Source organism: Macaca fascicularis, chromosome 12 (assembly GCF_037993035.2).
Source record: "Macaca fascicularis isolate 582-1 chromosome 12, T2T-MFA8v1.1".
NCBI classification, from domain to species: domain Eukaryota; kingdom Metazoa; phylum Chordata; class Mammalia; order Primates; family Cercopithecidae; genus Macaca; species Macaca fascicularis.
Genome location: NC_088386.1, coordinates 73,700,437 through 73,717,033, shown reverse-complemented (window position 1 = coordinate 73,717,033; position 16,597 = coordinate 73,700,437). Strand labels below are relative to the sequence as shown.

General features: G+C 40.4%; 1 non-coding gene across 1 annotated transcript; it reads right to left on the bottom strand.

The window, feature by feature from the left end:
• Nucleotides 1-12,831: 12,831 nt before the first annotated feature.
• On the bottom strand, nucleotides 12,832-12,946 carry LOC123568220 (U5 spliceosomal RNA). The gene has a single exon (XR_006691423.2). It is a non-coding gene; the product is annotated as a U5 spliceosomal RNA (small nuclear RNA).
• Nucleotides 12,947-16,597: the final 3,651 nt, after the last annotated feature.

Here is a 16,597-nt window from a genome sequence, read left to right as displayed (position 1 = left end):
GGCTGAGTCCAGGGTCCCCATGCTGTGTGCAGTCTAGGGACTTGGTGCCCTGCATCCCAGCTGCTCCAGCCATGGCTGAAAGGGGCTGATGTAGAGCTCGGACTGTGGCTTCAGAGGATACAAGCCTCAAGCCCTGGCAGCTTCCATGTGGTGTTGAGCTTGTGAGTGCACAAAAGTCAAGAATTGAAGTTTGGGAACCTCCGTCTAGATTTCATAAGATGTAGGGAAATGCCTGGATGCCCAGGCAGAAGTTTGCTGTAGGGGTGGGGTCCTCATGGGGAACCTCTGCTAGGGCAGTGCAGAAGGGAAATGTGGGGTGGGATCCCCCACACAGAGTCCCTACTGGGGCACCACCTAGTAAAGCTGTGAGAATAGGGTCACCATCTTCCAGACTCCAGAATGGTAGATCCACTGACAGCTTGTACCATGCACCTGGAAAAGCCGCAGACACTCAATGCTAGCCAGTGAAGGCAGCTGGGAAGGAGGCTGTACCCTCCAAAGCCACAGGGGTGGGGCTGCCCAAGACTATGGGAACCTGCCTTTTGTATCAGCATGACCTGGACGTGAGACATGGAGTCCAAGGAGATCATTTTGGAGCTTTAAGATCTGATTGTCCTGTGGATTTCAGACTTGCATGGGGCCTGTAGCCCCTTTGTTTTGGCCAATTCTCCCATTTGGATTGGCTGTATTTACCCAATGCCTGTCCCCCTATTGTATCTAGGAATTAACTAACTTGCTTTTGATTTTACAGGCTCATAGGTGGAAGGGACTTACTTGCCTTGTGTTGGATGAGACTTTGAACTATGGACTTGTGAGTTAATGATGAAATGAATTGAGACTTTTGGGGACTGTTCAGAAGGCATGATTGGTTTTGAAATGTGAAGATATGAGATTTGGGAGGGACCAGGGGCAGAATGATATGATTTGGCTCTGTGTTCCCACTCAAATCTTGTCTTGTAGATCCCATAATTCCCATATGTTGTCGGAAGCACCTGGCAGGAGATGATTGAAACATGGGGGCAGGTCTTTCCCATGCTATTCTCATGATAGTGAATGGGTCTCATGAGATCTGATGGTTTTAAAAACGGGAGTTTCTCTGTACAAGCGCTCTCTTTGCCTGCCACCATCCATGTAAGACATAACTTGTTCCTCCTTGCTTTCTGCCTTGATTGTGAGGCCTTCCAAGCCACGTGGAACTGTAAGTCCATTAAACCTCTTTTACTTTCCAGTCTCAGGTATGTCTTTATCAGCAGTGTGTAAATGGACTAATACAGTTGTCCAGGCTGGTTTTAAATTCCTGGGCTCAAGCTGTCCTCCTGGTTTGGCCTCCCAAAGTGTTGGGATTACATGGGTGAGCCACCACACCTGGCCTATGTCTCTGAACTCTATTAAGGTCACCTCTCCACTAGGGCACTTCACCCATCATAAGGATATAAAAGTATGCTAAAGAAGAGTTTATGAAAACTCTATAATGGAGTGTTTCTTGCTCTTTGAGTTTGAAAGATACAGCACTCTGTGCTTGAAATTCTAAGCTCCAAAGGTACAGATGTCATAGGTTTATTCCAATATCTTTACTGTGTAGATGTGTATCTTTAGTATATCTAGGAAGTAATGTAAAGTTAATAGTTTGCATAACATAGTACAATTTATATAGCCAAGGCCTGTAAAAGGTGATAAAATCCATTTAAAACTGCTCTGTGGTAAGATTTGTGATTGCCAGTTCAGCAGCATAAGGGTGATGGACTTTGAACAGAATAGACAACTTGGGTTTGTGTCTCAGCAGAACCCTTTAGTAAGAAAATAATCTCTATCTCACTGGGTTGTGTAAATATTAAATGAGATAGCTCCCATATAGCTGCCAAGTAAACTATAAAGGACTATTTTAATATAAAATATTATTTAAAAATGCTTACATTCACATAACTATTAAAACCTCAAAAAATGAACTTGGTTTTCTCAAGGAAAGTAAAATCAATGTGGCAAAACAAACAAACAAACAAACAAACGGTAACACTATTAGCCTTTTAAAACTGAGATTGTATTTATAGGCTGCATTTTTTTCACAGAACCTTAATAGAACTCAAGTTGCAATTGTGCTGAAATCTCTCTAATGATTGCCATTATTGCTTAACTTTCTTACATGCTTTGTTAAATTCAGGATATGCTATTCTTTGGGGTCATCTACAGATAAATTGTTTGTTAGACTGTTAAAATTACTGAGAGTAAACCACTGATAAAGAATAGTCTGCAGCTCTTTCAAAGGTTTGCAGACTATGGGTGGACCTGAATAATGAGTTAGGAAGAAAGTGAACTATTAAACAATTCTTACTTGTTCTTATTTAGTTGGAGTTTTATAGAAAAGAAGAGAAAACTAGTGCATTGCTGTTAATTTTGTACGTAAGAGTGTTATTGTCTTTTTAAAAAGTGATTAGCTTCTAGAGACATACTAAAACATGAAAAAATGTAATATGAAAGAGACATTTTTCCTGAGATGAGTGGATGAAAGTTCAGGAGTCAGCAAACTTTTTCTGTAAAGGGCTAAATAGTAACTATTTTAGACTTTGCAGGCCATACAACTTCTTTTGCAACTATTCAACTCCACTACTGCAGCACAAAAACAGGCATGTAAACAGAAGTGTATGGCTGTGTTCCAACAAAATTTTATTTGCAAAAAGAGGCAACAGGCTGGATTTAGTCTGTGGGTCATAGTTTCCAGCCTCTGGGGACAAAGGAAACTAAATTTGCCGAGATTCATGATTATGAAAGCTCAGTGATGGGTACATAAAAGTTGTTACACTATTCTGTGTACAGTTTATATATTTAAATTTTTCCATAATAAATTTTCTATAATAAAAAGTCAAAAACAAAGAAGAAAGAAAATTTTGATAAGAGATAGAGAAGAAAATGAGATAACCAGGTTGTGATAAAATACCTTCATATTTGATATACACTCATTTTACTAGTTTAATGGTCCAATCTGCTGGCTATTTTCCATTTATTTATTTATTTATTTGACAGGGTCTTTCACTGTCTCCCAGGCTGGAATGCAGTGGCTTGATCACGGCTCACTGCAGCTTTGACCTCCTAGGCTCAAGTGATCCTCCTGCCTCAGCCTCTCATATAGCTAGGACCATAGGTACATGCCACCCCACCAGGACAATTTTTGTATTTTTCGCAGAGACAGGGTCTCATTTTGTTGCCCAGACCTGTCTCGAACTCCTAGGCTCAAGCAATTCTCCTGCTTCAGCCTCCCAAAGTGTTGGGATTACAGGCATGAGGTACCACTCCTGGCCTATTTTCCTTTTATATAATCTGCCTGATCATTTTTTTAAAAAGGTACTGAATTGGAATATTTATGAAACTATTTTTTGGTAATAGACTAAATTTGGCATACTTAAGTGCCAAGGGATTTTAAAACCTTTTATTTTTAAAAAACCAACACATGAAATAAAGGATATATTTCATATAGGATTCTAGGACTTAGGATTACAATGCTATTGAAAGTTCATGATTGGCATTATTCCTTTACTCAAAACTCATGGCCATGATACATAATACATTAAAGGAAAAAAAATAGACAGCTTATTATTATTTTTTTTAATGTGTTTAAAAAAAAGAAAGAAAAGAAAGGACTTAGCTGTGTTCAGTAAGATAAATCTCTGTGAGCCAGGAACAGAAAATGCAATGAAGAAAATAGGTAGGTGGGAGTCATGAGCCTGCTGAATTCTGGGTCAAGAAGTAGATAGAGGCAATTGTGAGTTCATATCCTTTTGGGAGATCAGAGACAGGTTCACTGCCTAAAACCAGGAGCTAGGCTGGTGATCCTCACTTAGTCCCATCCCTTTCACAAGGAAGCTTTAAAAAGCTGCTGACTACTGCTTGAGACTACAGCTTTAGGGGAAGCTGTGAGCTTCAGGAGGCAGGACAGAAACACAAGCTGGCAACCAATATTCTACATGTTATCATGAAGGATGTAATCAATGACTTGTCCACATTATCATTTTTTAAAATTTTATTTTAAGTTCCCAGATACATATGCAGGACATGCAGGTTTGTTACATAGGTAAACGTGTGCTGCACCTATCAACCCATCACCTAGGTATTAAGCCCCACATGCATTAGCTATTTTTCCTGATGCTCTCCCTCCCCCTACCTGCTCTCATCACCACTGACAGACCCCAGTGTGTGATGTTCCTCTCCCTGTGTCCATGTGTTCTCGTTGTTCAGCTCACACTTAAGAGTGAGAACATGTGGTGTTTGGTTTTCTGTTTCTGTGTTAGTTTGCTGAGGATGATGGCTTCCAGCTCCATCCATGTCCCTGCAAAGGACATGATCTCGTTGCTTTTTATGGCTGCATAGTATTCCATGGTGTACATGTACCACATTTTCTTTATCCAGTCTATCACTAATGGGCATTTGGGTTGATTCCATTTCTTTGCTATTGTGAATAGTGCTGCAATAAACATATGCGTGCATGTATCTTTAAAATAAAATGATTTATAGGTCCAATTTATTTACCCCTTTTTGTGCCCATATCTTTTGCCAATGTAACGTTGAAGTTCTTCCCATAAAAGGAAGTATAGTCCGGCACAATGGCTCACGCCTGTAATCCCAGCACTTTGAGAGGCCGAGGCGAGTGGATCACGAAGTCAGGATTTTGTTAAGACCAGCCTGGCCAAGATGGTGAAATCCCGTCTCTACTAAAAATACAAAAATTAGCCAGGCATGGTGGTGGGTGCCTGTAATCCCAGCTACTCGGGAGGCTGAGGCAGAGAACTGCTTGAACCTCCAGGTGGAGGCTGCAATGAGCTGAGATTGCGCCACTGCACTCCAGCCTGGGTGACAGAGCAAGACTGTCTCAAAAGAAAAAAAAAAAGCAGTATACTTTTCTGGGCTCAGCCATGGGACATGCTTTGGCCAATAGGGTGTTAGTAGGTATGATGAAAGCAAGGACTTGAAATGTGCTTATCAGGCGCGGTGGCTCAAGCCTCTAATCCCAGCACTTTGGGAGGCCGAGACGGGCAGATCACGAGGTCAGGAGATCGAGACCATCCTGGCTAACATGGTGAAACCCCATCTCTACTAAAAATACAAAAAAAAAATTGGCTGGGCATGGTGGCGGGCACCTGTAGTCCCAGCTACACGGGAGGCTGAGGCAAGAGAATGGCGTGAACCCAGGAGGCAGAGCTTGCAGTGAGTGGAGATCAGGCCACTACACTCCAGCCTGGGCGACAGAGCGAGACTCTGTCTCAAAAAAAAAAAAAAAACAAAAAGAAATGTGCTTATCTAATGGGGCTTGCCCCCTTGTACTTTTGTCACCACAATGAGAATTTTCCCCAGGGTAGCTGCTGCCTTGGGCCCCAGAATAAGCATGCTTAGCAGAAGTGCCCTCTCTGTTTGCAGACCTGGCAACTCCGCTCACCTTACACCCTCTCTGTGGCTGACAGTGCCCCAGGTGATATGATCCAGCAGCCTCCTGGCCTCGTCTCCTCCACTCTCCCTCTCTCACTGTTCCAGGCCCACAGCTTCCTCCCTGTCCCTTGAACACTTGCCCCAGGCTGTTTGCACTGGCACACCCTCCTCCATTCTTCCCAGCTGGGCCCTTCTCATCACCCATAAGTCAGTACAATTGTCATCTCCTCAGAGAGGCCCAGGCTGCCCAGGGCCCCAGATTCCACCTGCACCTCAGAATGAGCATGTGGAGCATAACTGTCCTGGCTGCCTGAGACCTGCTTTGTAAAGTAAAGCTACTTCAGCGACTGCAGCCTGAAGTTGCCCTAAATGACTTGCAGACCCATGAGAAAATTAAAAGGTTATTAACAAAATGAAAAGCTTAAAAGCTTACATGTCACTGAGATTTTGTGATTGTTTCTTCCATAGCAACAGTAAGCTAACTAGAAGTCAGCACCTAATACTGGGATGCTGCTGTAACCAGAACCTAAAATGTATGGTATTAGCTTAGGGTGGTGGATATGGTGAGGGAACTATTAGAGAAACTGAAAAATGGCAATCTATATTTGTACAATGGTTGCCCATAGTAATGTGGAGGATAGTAGGATAGTTTCTAGGCATATGTCAAAGGTATGGGGCTAGGTGCTTTAAGTATTATTATTATTATTATTATTATTGAGACCAAGTCTCACTCACTCTGTTGCCCAGGCTGGAGTGCAGTGGTACGATCTTGGCTCACTGCAACCTCTGTGTTCCGGGTTCAAGAGATTCTCCTGCCTCAGCCTTCCGAGTAGCTGGGATTACAGGTGTGCGCTACAACATCCAGCTTATTTATTTATTTATTTATTTATTTATTTATTTATTTTGAGACAGAGTTTCGCTCTTGTTGCCCAGGCTGGAGTGCAATGACGCAATCTTGGCTCACCGCAACCTCTGCCTCCTGGGTTCAAGACATTCTCCTGCCTCAGCCTCCTGAGTAGCTAGGATTACAGGCATGCGCTACCACACTTGGCTAATTTTTCTTTTTCTTTTTTTTTTTTTTTGAGAGGGAGTCTTGCTCTGTCGCCCGGGCTGGAGTGCAGTGGCCGAATCTCAGCTCACTGCAAGCTCCGCCTCCCAGGTTTACACCATTCTCCTGCCTCAGCCTCCCGAGTAGCTGGGACTACAGGCGCCCGCCACCTCGCCCAGCTAGTTTTTTGTATTTTTTAGTAGAGACGGGGTTTCACTGTGTTAGCCAGGATGGTCTCGATCTCCTGACCTCGTGATCCGCCCATCTCGGCCTCCCAAAGTGCTGGGATTACAGGCTTGAGCCACCGCGCCCGGTCTAATTTTTCATATTTTTAGTAGAGACAGGGGTTTCTCCATGTTGGTCAGGCTGGTCTCGAACTCCTGACCTCAGGTGATCCACCCACCTTGGCCTTTCAAAGTGATGGGATTACAGGCGTGAGCCACTGCGCCCGTCTTTATTGTATTTTTAGTAGAGATAGGGTTTCGCCATGCTGGCCAGGCTCATCTCGAACTCCTGGCCTCAAGCAACCCACCTCCCTCGGCCTCCCAAAGTGCTGGGATTACAGACATAAGCCACTGCTCCCAACTTTAAGTCCTATTTGATAAAACAGCAAGAAAAATGAGAAATTCAGAAAAAAATCCCACTGACTTGCAAGAGGTGTTTAGAGAGCCCAGAACTTGCTTAGTTGAAGAATACAATTCTTAATCTCCAGTGAGTTTCAGAACCATCCTGGGAGAAAAACATCAAACTAAGGACAAGGCTGTTATGTCCTTCATTTAGACATCTGAAAGAATTAAAGTAGTGCCTGGTAGATCCTTTCACCTGGAAAAAGGGGTTTCTAGAAAGCTTAAGGGCAGGGTCCCTCAAAAATTGAGTGAGCATTAATTCCTCATAATAAAGTCTAGAAAGACAGGCATGTAGCAAAAATAATTGTGGGTGTAGGTTTTTTTTTTTTAGACAGAGTCTTGCTTTGTCACCCAAGCTGCAGTACAGTGGTGCAATCTCGGCTCACTGCAACCTCTGCCTCCTGGGTTCAAGCGATTCTCCTGTCTCAGCCTCCCGAGTAGCTGGAATTACAGTCACATGCCACCACACCTGGCTAATTTTTGTATTTTCAGTAGAGAACGGGTTTCGCTATGTTAGCCAGGCTGGTCTCAAACTCTTGACCTCAGGTGATCTGCCCACCTCAGCCTCCCAAAGTGCTGGGATTACAGGCGTGAGCTACCATGTCTGGCCACATAAATTTTTAAAAAGAATAAATTATGAGGCCGGGCGCGGTGGCTCAAGCCTGTAATCCCAGCACTTTGGGAGGCCGAGACGGGCGGATCACGAGGTCAGGAGATCGAGACCATCCTGGCTAACATGGTGAAACCCCGTCTCTACTAAAACATACAAAAAACTAGCCGGGCGAGGTGGCGGGCGCCTGTAGTCCCAGCTACGCGGGAGGCTGAGCCAGGAGAATGGCGTGAACCTGGGAGGCGGAGCTTGCAGTGAGCTGAGATCTGGCCACTGCACTCTAGCCTGGGTGACAAAGCAAGACTCCGTCTCAAAAAAAAAAAAAAAAAAAAAAAAGAATAAATTATGAAACAAAGTCAGGCTTAAGTGATCCAAGAATAGGTAGAAAGAGTTTTTTAAAAAAATTGCTGGACATGGTGGCATATGCCTGTAGTATCAGCTGTTTGGGACGCAGAGGCAGGAGGATGGCCTGAGGCCAGAAGTTCAAGGATACAGTGCATTATGATTGCTCCTGTGAATAGCCACTGCACTACAGCCTGGGCAACATAGTGAGGCCCTGTCTCTAAAAATGTAAATATTTTTAAAATAAATAAATAAAATAAAAGAGTTTAAAAAATTAGGAAAACATACCAATTTCAAGACTCAATGGACATCCTAGACTGCACATGGTCTAAGAAAGAATTACTATATTTTAAGGCATTACTGAGGAAATAATGAAAAATGCAACAGAGAGAGATTTTTAAAAATAAGTGAGAAAATAAGTGACACAGAGACCAGATTGAGAGGCTCCAACTGTCTAATAAAATTTCAAAAGAAGAAAATAGACAAAATTACAAAGAAGCAACATTTGAAGACATAGGGGCAGATAACTTTCCAGAATTGAAGAATAATCCCTTAGAGTAAAAGTACATTCTGTACCAAGCAGGATAAAATATTAACTCTTACATAGACACATAAGAGTAAAACTGCAGGATACAAAAAAAATTTAAAGTTATCAAAGAGGGAACAAAATCAACCATAAAGGAATAAAAATTAGAATAATAACAGATTTCTAATTGAGAAAAATAAGTGACAGGATGCAATAGAATGATGTTTCAAATTGCTAAGGGAAAATAACTCCGGTTGTAGAATTCTATACTAAGCCAAAAGCTACTATCTAAGAGTGAAAGCAAAGTAAAGGCATTTGCAGACAAAAAGGAAACAAAATGAAACAAAACCCCAAAATACATCTCACTGAAATAACCATTAGAGCTTGCAAGAAGAAAAGTGAAGGTAAGGGAAAGAAGTTAGATGCAAAATACAATGGTGATTTTATGGTATGTGAATTGTATATCAATAAAATTATTTTGCTTAAAAAGAAACAATGATGAGCATAAAATTGTCATGTTTGAATATTAATTTAAAAAAAAATATTTTATGATAAAAATGTTGATACTGAATTTCCAGACAACAATAAAAGGAAAGATAGGAATCTGTTAATGAGTAAACAAAATAATGTCCTTTTCCTGTTTGGAAGGAAGGTAGAAATACTAAACAACTTTAGACTTTAGTAGGAAGTTTAAGGGAGGCCCCTAAGAAACATAAATGTAATCTGTAACTTCCAAGTAAGGAGAACATCAAAGTGGGGGGATAATAGAAAACCTTATCAACCTGGCAGATGAACAGAACTAAAGAACCAAATGTAAATAATGGTAAACACATAAAATAAAGTGGTAAAAGATAAATGCAAGAGCTAGGCATGATGGGCCGGGTGCGGTGGCTCACGTCTTTAATCCCAACACTTTGGGAGGTTGATGTGGGTGGATCACTTGAGGTCAGGAGTTCAAGACCAGCCTGACCAACATGGTGAAACTCCATCTTACTAAAAATAGAAAATTAGCCCGGCATGGTGGTGCACGCCTATAATCACAGCTATTTGGGAGGCTGAGACAGGAGAATCGCTTGAACCCAGGAAGCAGAGGTTGCAGTGAGCCAAGATCACACCATTGCACTCTAGCCTGGGCAACAAGAGCAAAACCCTGTCTCAAAAAAAAAAAAAAAAAGAAAAAAGCTAGGCATGATGGCACACACTAGAAGTCCCAGTTATTCAGCAGTATGAAGCAGGAGGATCACTTGAGCCCTGGAGTCTAAGACCAACCTGGGCAACACAGCAAGACCACACTTCTAAATGAATGAATAAATGAGTAAATAAGTAAATCTAAATGTCATTAATCACAATGAATGTAAATGCGTTAAAGTGACCTAATGATTCCACAGACTATCAGATTCCACAAAGAACAAAATTTAGCCACATGTTGCTTATAAGATACACATCCAAAGTAAAATGTCACAGAAATTTTGAGAAAAAGGAATAAAAATACACTACACAGGAATAAAAATACACTACACTGATTCTGAAAATGATAGAGGAGTTTTTATCAGACCATGTCTCCTACAACAATTACAAACTCTGGGCAACATATATATATATTCAATTAGTTCACATACATATGACCTAATTGAAGGTACTTGGAGAATTCCCAAAAGCAGGCAGAAACCAAGGGGAGTAAACATTGAAAGAAGAGAACCACACCGGGTGAGATTCATGTTTATGAACCTTTACCTCAGCACAGCAATGCTAGAACTCAAGCAGAAAAGTGCAGTCTTAATGGCTTGAGTCAATGGGCACACTATGGGGATGCCTAAGCAATTTGAGAGCAAGGGAGCATCCCCTAAAAAGGGCAGAGCCAAAAAACAAGGAGTCCCAAAATCTATGATAAACCTCACTCTAAATTTTTGGCTGACTCTTTGGTTGTGCATGTGCAAGGGAGACTACCAGAGGTGGTGGTGATGGAAAACAACACCTGAAAGGCTGAAAACTCCAACAGAAATCCAGGGGCCACCCATTGCAAAAGAGGGAGAGGTGGAAATGGGGGTCCAAATCAGCTAAGTGCCTGCTAGAACAGAAATGAAGACTCTTCATCTAAAGGTAATAGAATCTAGTCTAAACAATGTTTGATTCCCAATGTCTTACATATGATAAAGCTAAACATGTGAATTACTAATGTTACAACTGTTACTCTTACATTGGGCTACTCTTCAGCCAGGAGAAGGAATGAATCACTGATACGCACCACAGCATGGATGAATTTCACAGACTTCATGCTGAGTGAAAGCACATAAATACAAATGAGTGCACAGTCAACTGTGTGTATCCCTGGTTCCACATCTGTGGATTCAACCAGCCTAGTTTGAAAATACGTGAAAAAAAAAAAGGATGGTTGTGCCTGCATTGAATACATACAGATCTTTTTCTTGTCGTTATTTCCTAAACAATACAGTATAACAACTGTGTACATAGCATTTACATTGTACTAGATATTATAAGTAATCTACAGATAAAGTAAACAAGAAAATGTGCATAGGTTATATGCAAATACTACACCACTTTATTTTTATTTATTTTTGAGACAGGTCTTGCTCTGTTACCCAGGCTGGAGTGCAGTGGCACAATCTTGGCTCACTGCAACCTCCACCTCCTGGGCTCAAGTGATCTCCCCACCTCAGTACCACAAACAGCTGGGAATATAGGTAGCCACCATGCCAGGCTAATTTTTCTTTTGTTTTTGAGAGATGGGGTTTCACCATGTTGCCCAGGCTGGTCTCAAACTCCTGAGGTCAGTGATCCACTCACCTCAGCCTCCCAAAATGCTGCAGTTACAGGCATACGTCATTGTACCTGGCCTACATCATTTTATATGAGACTTAACAATTTGAGCATCCGTGGATTTTGGTATCTGCAGGGAGGTCCTGAGAACATTCCTCCTCAGATACCAAGGGACAACTGTATACTGTATGATTCCATGTATGTGATGTTCTAGAAAAGGCAACACTATCTAGTGTGAATGAAATCAGAAAAAGGATATTTTTGTGAGATTGATGGGAAAGGGGCATGAGGGAACTTGCTGCCCCAATAAAAATGATCTCTATCTTGAAGGGGTGGGATTGTCAAGAACTGTGAAGGGTCTGAGATGTTATCCTACTTGCAAGATAAAAAGCCTGCCACCATCTCCTGCATCAGATACAAAGGACTTCATTATCCGCAACACAGTAAGCAGCCTGAGCTGCATGTCTGCCTTGGCTCCTTTTGTCCCCCGGGCCTTACAGGGGTAATGCAGAGTGACCTGAGTGGATGCCGTGCATGCCACAGTGTGTGCTAGAACTGAGGAACACCAAGCTTAAGGAGCCTAAATCTTTAATCAAGAGCTGTAACTCTGCTTGCCCTTTGCCCTGGAAGGAGACATTATCTTAATTTTACTAACCAGAATTTGTCTCTTGCACCAGAGGGAGACATTATCTGTCTTCTGATTCTGTTTACTATATAAACATCTTTAAAAAGATAGTGCCTTTGCTTACAAGACAAACAGAAACACAACAGACCCATGGGAATAGTCTCCAAGTGGGTTATAAGAGTGTATGCGTTAATCAAGAATTCTCAAATCTTACACTTAAGATGTGTAGATGACACTGTAATCTTTATCCCCAAAAACACAACAATAAAACCCTTTAAAACAAACACAAAAGCAGAATTAGGTGTGGCCAAATTAAGGATGACAGTAAAGGGGGATTCCTGTGTTCTTGTGAATCCTCTAAAATTGATAGGTTGGGGAGAAGCCAGCCTGCCTTACTGGCAGCTGACTCACTGTAAACTACTTTTTCAAACTACGTTATATAATAGAAGCTTATAATAATTATATAAGCTATTATACATAAGGGCAAAGAAGTCATCTTTTTTTCTCTTCACCATTATGTCCTCGGCAGCTAGTACATACATGTTCAATATATTATTGTTGAATAAACTTGTACAACCAAGGTGAAAAAGGAACCAACACTTTGACCCCGCAGTCACTGAGTCACCCTCTTTATTCTGCCATCTCTAATCCTTTTCTCTTGCTTTCACTTCTTCTCATCTCAGTTATACTTTTCTTACTTTATTCTTCCACCTCATTCTTTCACGGAGTCATACAATGGAATAAAATTTTTTCACAATTACATGGTCTATTTATAACATAAAAGATTTTATACTTCTTAAAAAACAAATAAAACCCAGAACAGTGGTTGAATTAAACAGCGTGTAAACTTAAAAAAAAAAAAAAAATCATTAAACAAGAGGCCTCAAAAAATTGGGTAAAGACTCATAACTGTTCCTGTCCATGGAAATCTTCAGTAAAAGGCCAAAGATTTATATGATCTGAAGAGAAACCGGAGTATCACAGTGTGTGAACTTAAGTGAGGCGATGGAGTCATATTTCTTGAGCGTGAATCCCAGCTCCATTACTTATTTGCTATGTGTCCTGTCAGAAGTCATTTAACCTCCCTGTGCCTCACAGTATTAATTTCACAGAACTGTTAGATGGCTAAATGGGAAAATATCTCACAGTGCTTGGAACAGTAGTGATATAGTTAGAGTTTAACAAGTATCATCTATTATTCAAAAATCACCTAGATTTGTATTTGGACTGTGAACCAGGCACTAGTAAAATTGTACAAACAACAAAAACACAACATTAAAATAAAAATTAGCATAATCTTTAAAAATAAGCCTAAGTAAAACTTCAGTTTGAAAGGGTAGTACCTAAACAATTATTGCAACATCTATAGAGAATACACACTTGTTATCTCTGCAGGAGACATACATAGGAATCCTTTATGCTATAATCCAAATGGATAAAAATGTATTTTGTGCCTATTTTTGTAAGGTGCATAGCTGTGTTTGAGGTTACAAAAATAAAATACAGGCTTTGCTCATAAAAACTTTACCATCTAGTAGGGTATACAGTATATTTTTTAAATTTTTTTCTTTTTTTTTTAGATGGAGTCTCGTTCTGTCACCCAGGCTGGAGTGCAATAGCATGATCTTGGCTCACCGCAACCTCCACCTCCCAGGTTCAAGCGATTCTCCTGCCTCAGCCTCCTGAATAGCTGAGATTACACAGGTGTGTGCCACCATGCCTGGCTCATGTGTGTGTGTTTGTGTGTGTCTTTTTAGTACAAATGGGGTTTCACCATGTTGGTCAGGCTGGTCTCAAACTCCTGACCTCAGATGATCCACCCACCTCGGCCTCCCAAAGTGCTGGGATTACATGCATAAGCCACCGTGCCTGGCTCTTTTTAGTTTTTTGTTTTGTTTTGTTTTGTTTTTTTTGTTTTTGAGACGGAGTCTCGCTCTGTCGCCCAGGCTGGAGTGCAGTGGCCGGATCTCAGCTCACTGCAAGCTCTGCCTCCCAGGTTTACGCCATTCTCCTGCCTCAGCCTCCCGAGTAGCTGGGACTACAGGCGCCTGCCACCTCGCCCGGCTAGTTTTTTTGTATTTTTTAGTAGAGACGGGGTTTCACCGTGTTAGTCAGGATGGTCTCGATCTCCTGACCTCGTGATCCGCCCGCCTCGGCCTCCCAAAGTGCTGGGATTACAGGCTTGAGCCACCGCGCCCGGCGTTTTTTTTTTTTTTTAAAGTACAAATGTTCACTAAGGAAAAATGGAAAATAGTGAAAAGCAAATACACCCATATGGCTCTTTCAAATTCATTCTAGCAAATTCATTCTAGCTTAAAAAAATCATTAACTACATTATATGGAATTTTGTATTCTGCTTGCTTTCTCTAAATAGTAAGCATGATTTCCATTCTATCCCATAGCTGTGGAAGGATTTGTTGTTACATAATTTTGATTAGTGTGTGCATGTGGTAGCACCTGTAATCTTCATTATGGCCAGTGATATTTAGTGTAGTGGTTAAGAGAATGGGCATCAATTTTAAGTCACCTGTATCTGAAGTCCAGCTTCCCCATTTGCTGGCTGTTACTTGAGCAAGTTACTTTATTTCTCTGAATGTACTTCAGCTTCCTGTTGATAAAATAGGAAAAATAGTACTTACACCATAGAGTTTTGAGATATATGTAAAGCCACTTGCCCAGTGCCTGGCAATAAATCTAGCTAAGAAGCAGTTTTAGACATTGTGTTTGCCTTACCAACATGCTTTCCATACCTTCCCCGTTATATTGCAGTCATGCAGTTGGGAACAAGGCTAGACACTGATTCATTTAAACAACCCAGACTAATCCCATCCTTCCAGTTAGTGATTGTTTCAGACTAATCATGAATAATCCAAAGAGTCCATGACATTCATGTGATCACAAGAATGGACAAGTAACCAATTTGGGCAAACAGATCTCATTGTGGATTTATTGAGATGCGTATTAGAGTTCGAGAGCAGCCTGGGCAACAAAGTGAGACCCTGTCCCCGAAAAAAAAAAACGTATTAACAGTTTTTTTTCCCCCGCAATGGGAACTGCTCTTTCATCAAAGGATAAACCCTACTTGGCAATGGTATGTTGTTCTTTGAACACGTGATTTGTACTTCTAATATTTTATTTAGGTTTGTTTGCATGCATATTCCTAGGTAAAAGAACAATTTATAGCTTTGAAAAGACAATTTTTGTCTTTTCAATGTTTTGGTGCCAGGGTAACAGTAACTTCAAAAATTGAAAAGACAATTTTTGTCTTTTCAATGTTTTGGTGTCAGGGTTACAGTAACTGTACAAAATTTAATGTAGTGTACACTCACCTTTTTCTGCCTACCAGAGAAAATTTATATAACACAGGCATAATGTGCTTCTTAAAAGTTTGGGAGAATGCATAGCGTGATCAGGACTCTTGAGGAGATACAATTCATTGGTTACTACATGAATTTTTTTCTTTGGTTATTGACTTGTTTGAATTTTGTAATTCTTGAGTGGGTTTTCTAAACTTGTGTACTGAATATGTCATAGCAAATATTTCCATTAAAATACATTTATTTTTAATAATCTTATTTTTCATTATCTTTATTATTTCTGATTTTGATTTTTTAAAAAAATGCATTTGTCAGGAGGTTGCCTATTTGCTTTCTTCTGAGTTATTCCTAGTATTATCCATATTGTTACTTTTTCCCCTTGTGTTACATGTCTATTAGTTCATTTTCATGTTCTAAATAATAGTGGCTATCAGTTTGCCTTTCAGCATAGCTTTAAACACATCCTCTAGCTTTTATTTGCCATTGTGTTTTCACTCAATTTTACTGGATCTTTTTGAAAAAACTGTTTAGAAGGCTTCTAAATTATTTTTCACATGATTGTGATTTAATTATTAAAATCTTTTAGTTTTATTACCATGTATAACTTTTGCCTTTTAAAATGCACTGCAGGGAAATTGTCAGGCTCTAAGGATTGCTTTCAGCTATTACAGGCCATTCAGATGCTGAAGTAATGTACAGCAGGTGGGCACTGAATGTCAGAGCCATTTCATTCCTCCAGAAATCTAAGGAGGCTGACAGGATCTACGCTTAGGGTAGAAGAGAGTAAGAGATGTCCTTGCAATCAGACCAAAGTATTTCAAACAGAGAGGCTGGAAAGAACATGTTGGAGGTGTTTCTTTTATCCTGCTATAAATACTCTAAATCAGCTGATGTGCAGAAAGCTAAGAGATCTTTCTGGGTCCTCTATGCTGCTTTTGTCATTTGGTATTGCTTTCTGATCGATTTGTAAACTATTCCATTTGAGAAAAGTTATATTTTTTCTATACATATAAATTTTGCTTTATTGTTCATTTCTTGCAGATAATTTCTCCCCATATTTGATTTGTGTTGTGATGGTTCACGGAACATGTTAAGGTTTCCATCACAATCCCTACACCATTGTAAAGTATACTTTGTACTTTCATATTTTAATATATAAAAGTATATATATTATATATTTATATATATATAAAGTACTTGCAATTTCACATTTTAATCCTATACGAGCCTGCGTATAAGTGTCAGGGTCTGTTTTCTTCACTACTAATTGTAATTTTATCAGTGACTATGCTTCTGTTATTTAGCTTTATAAC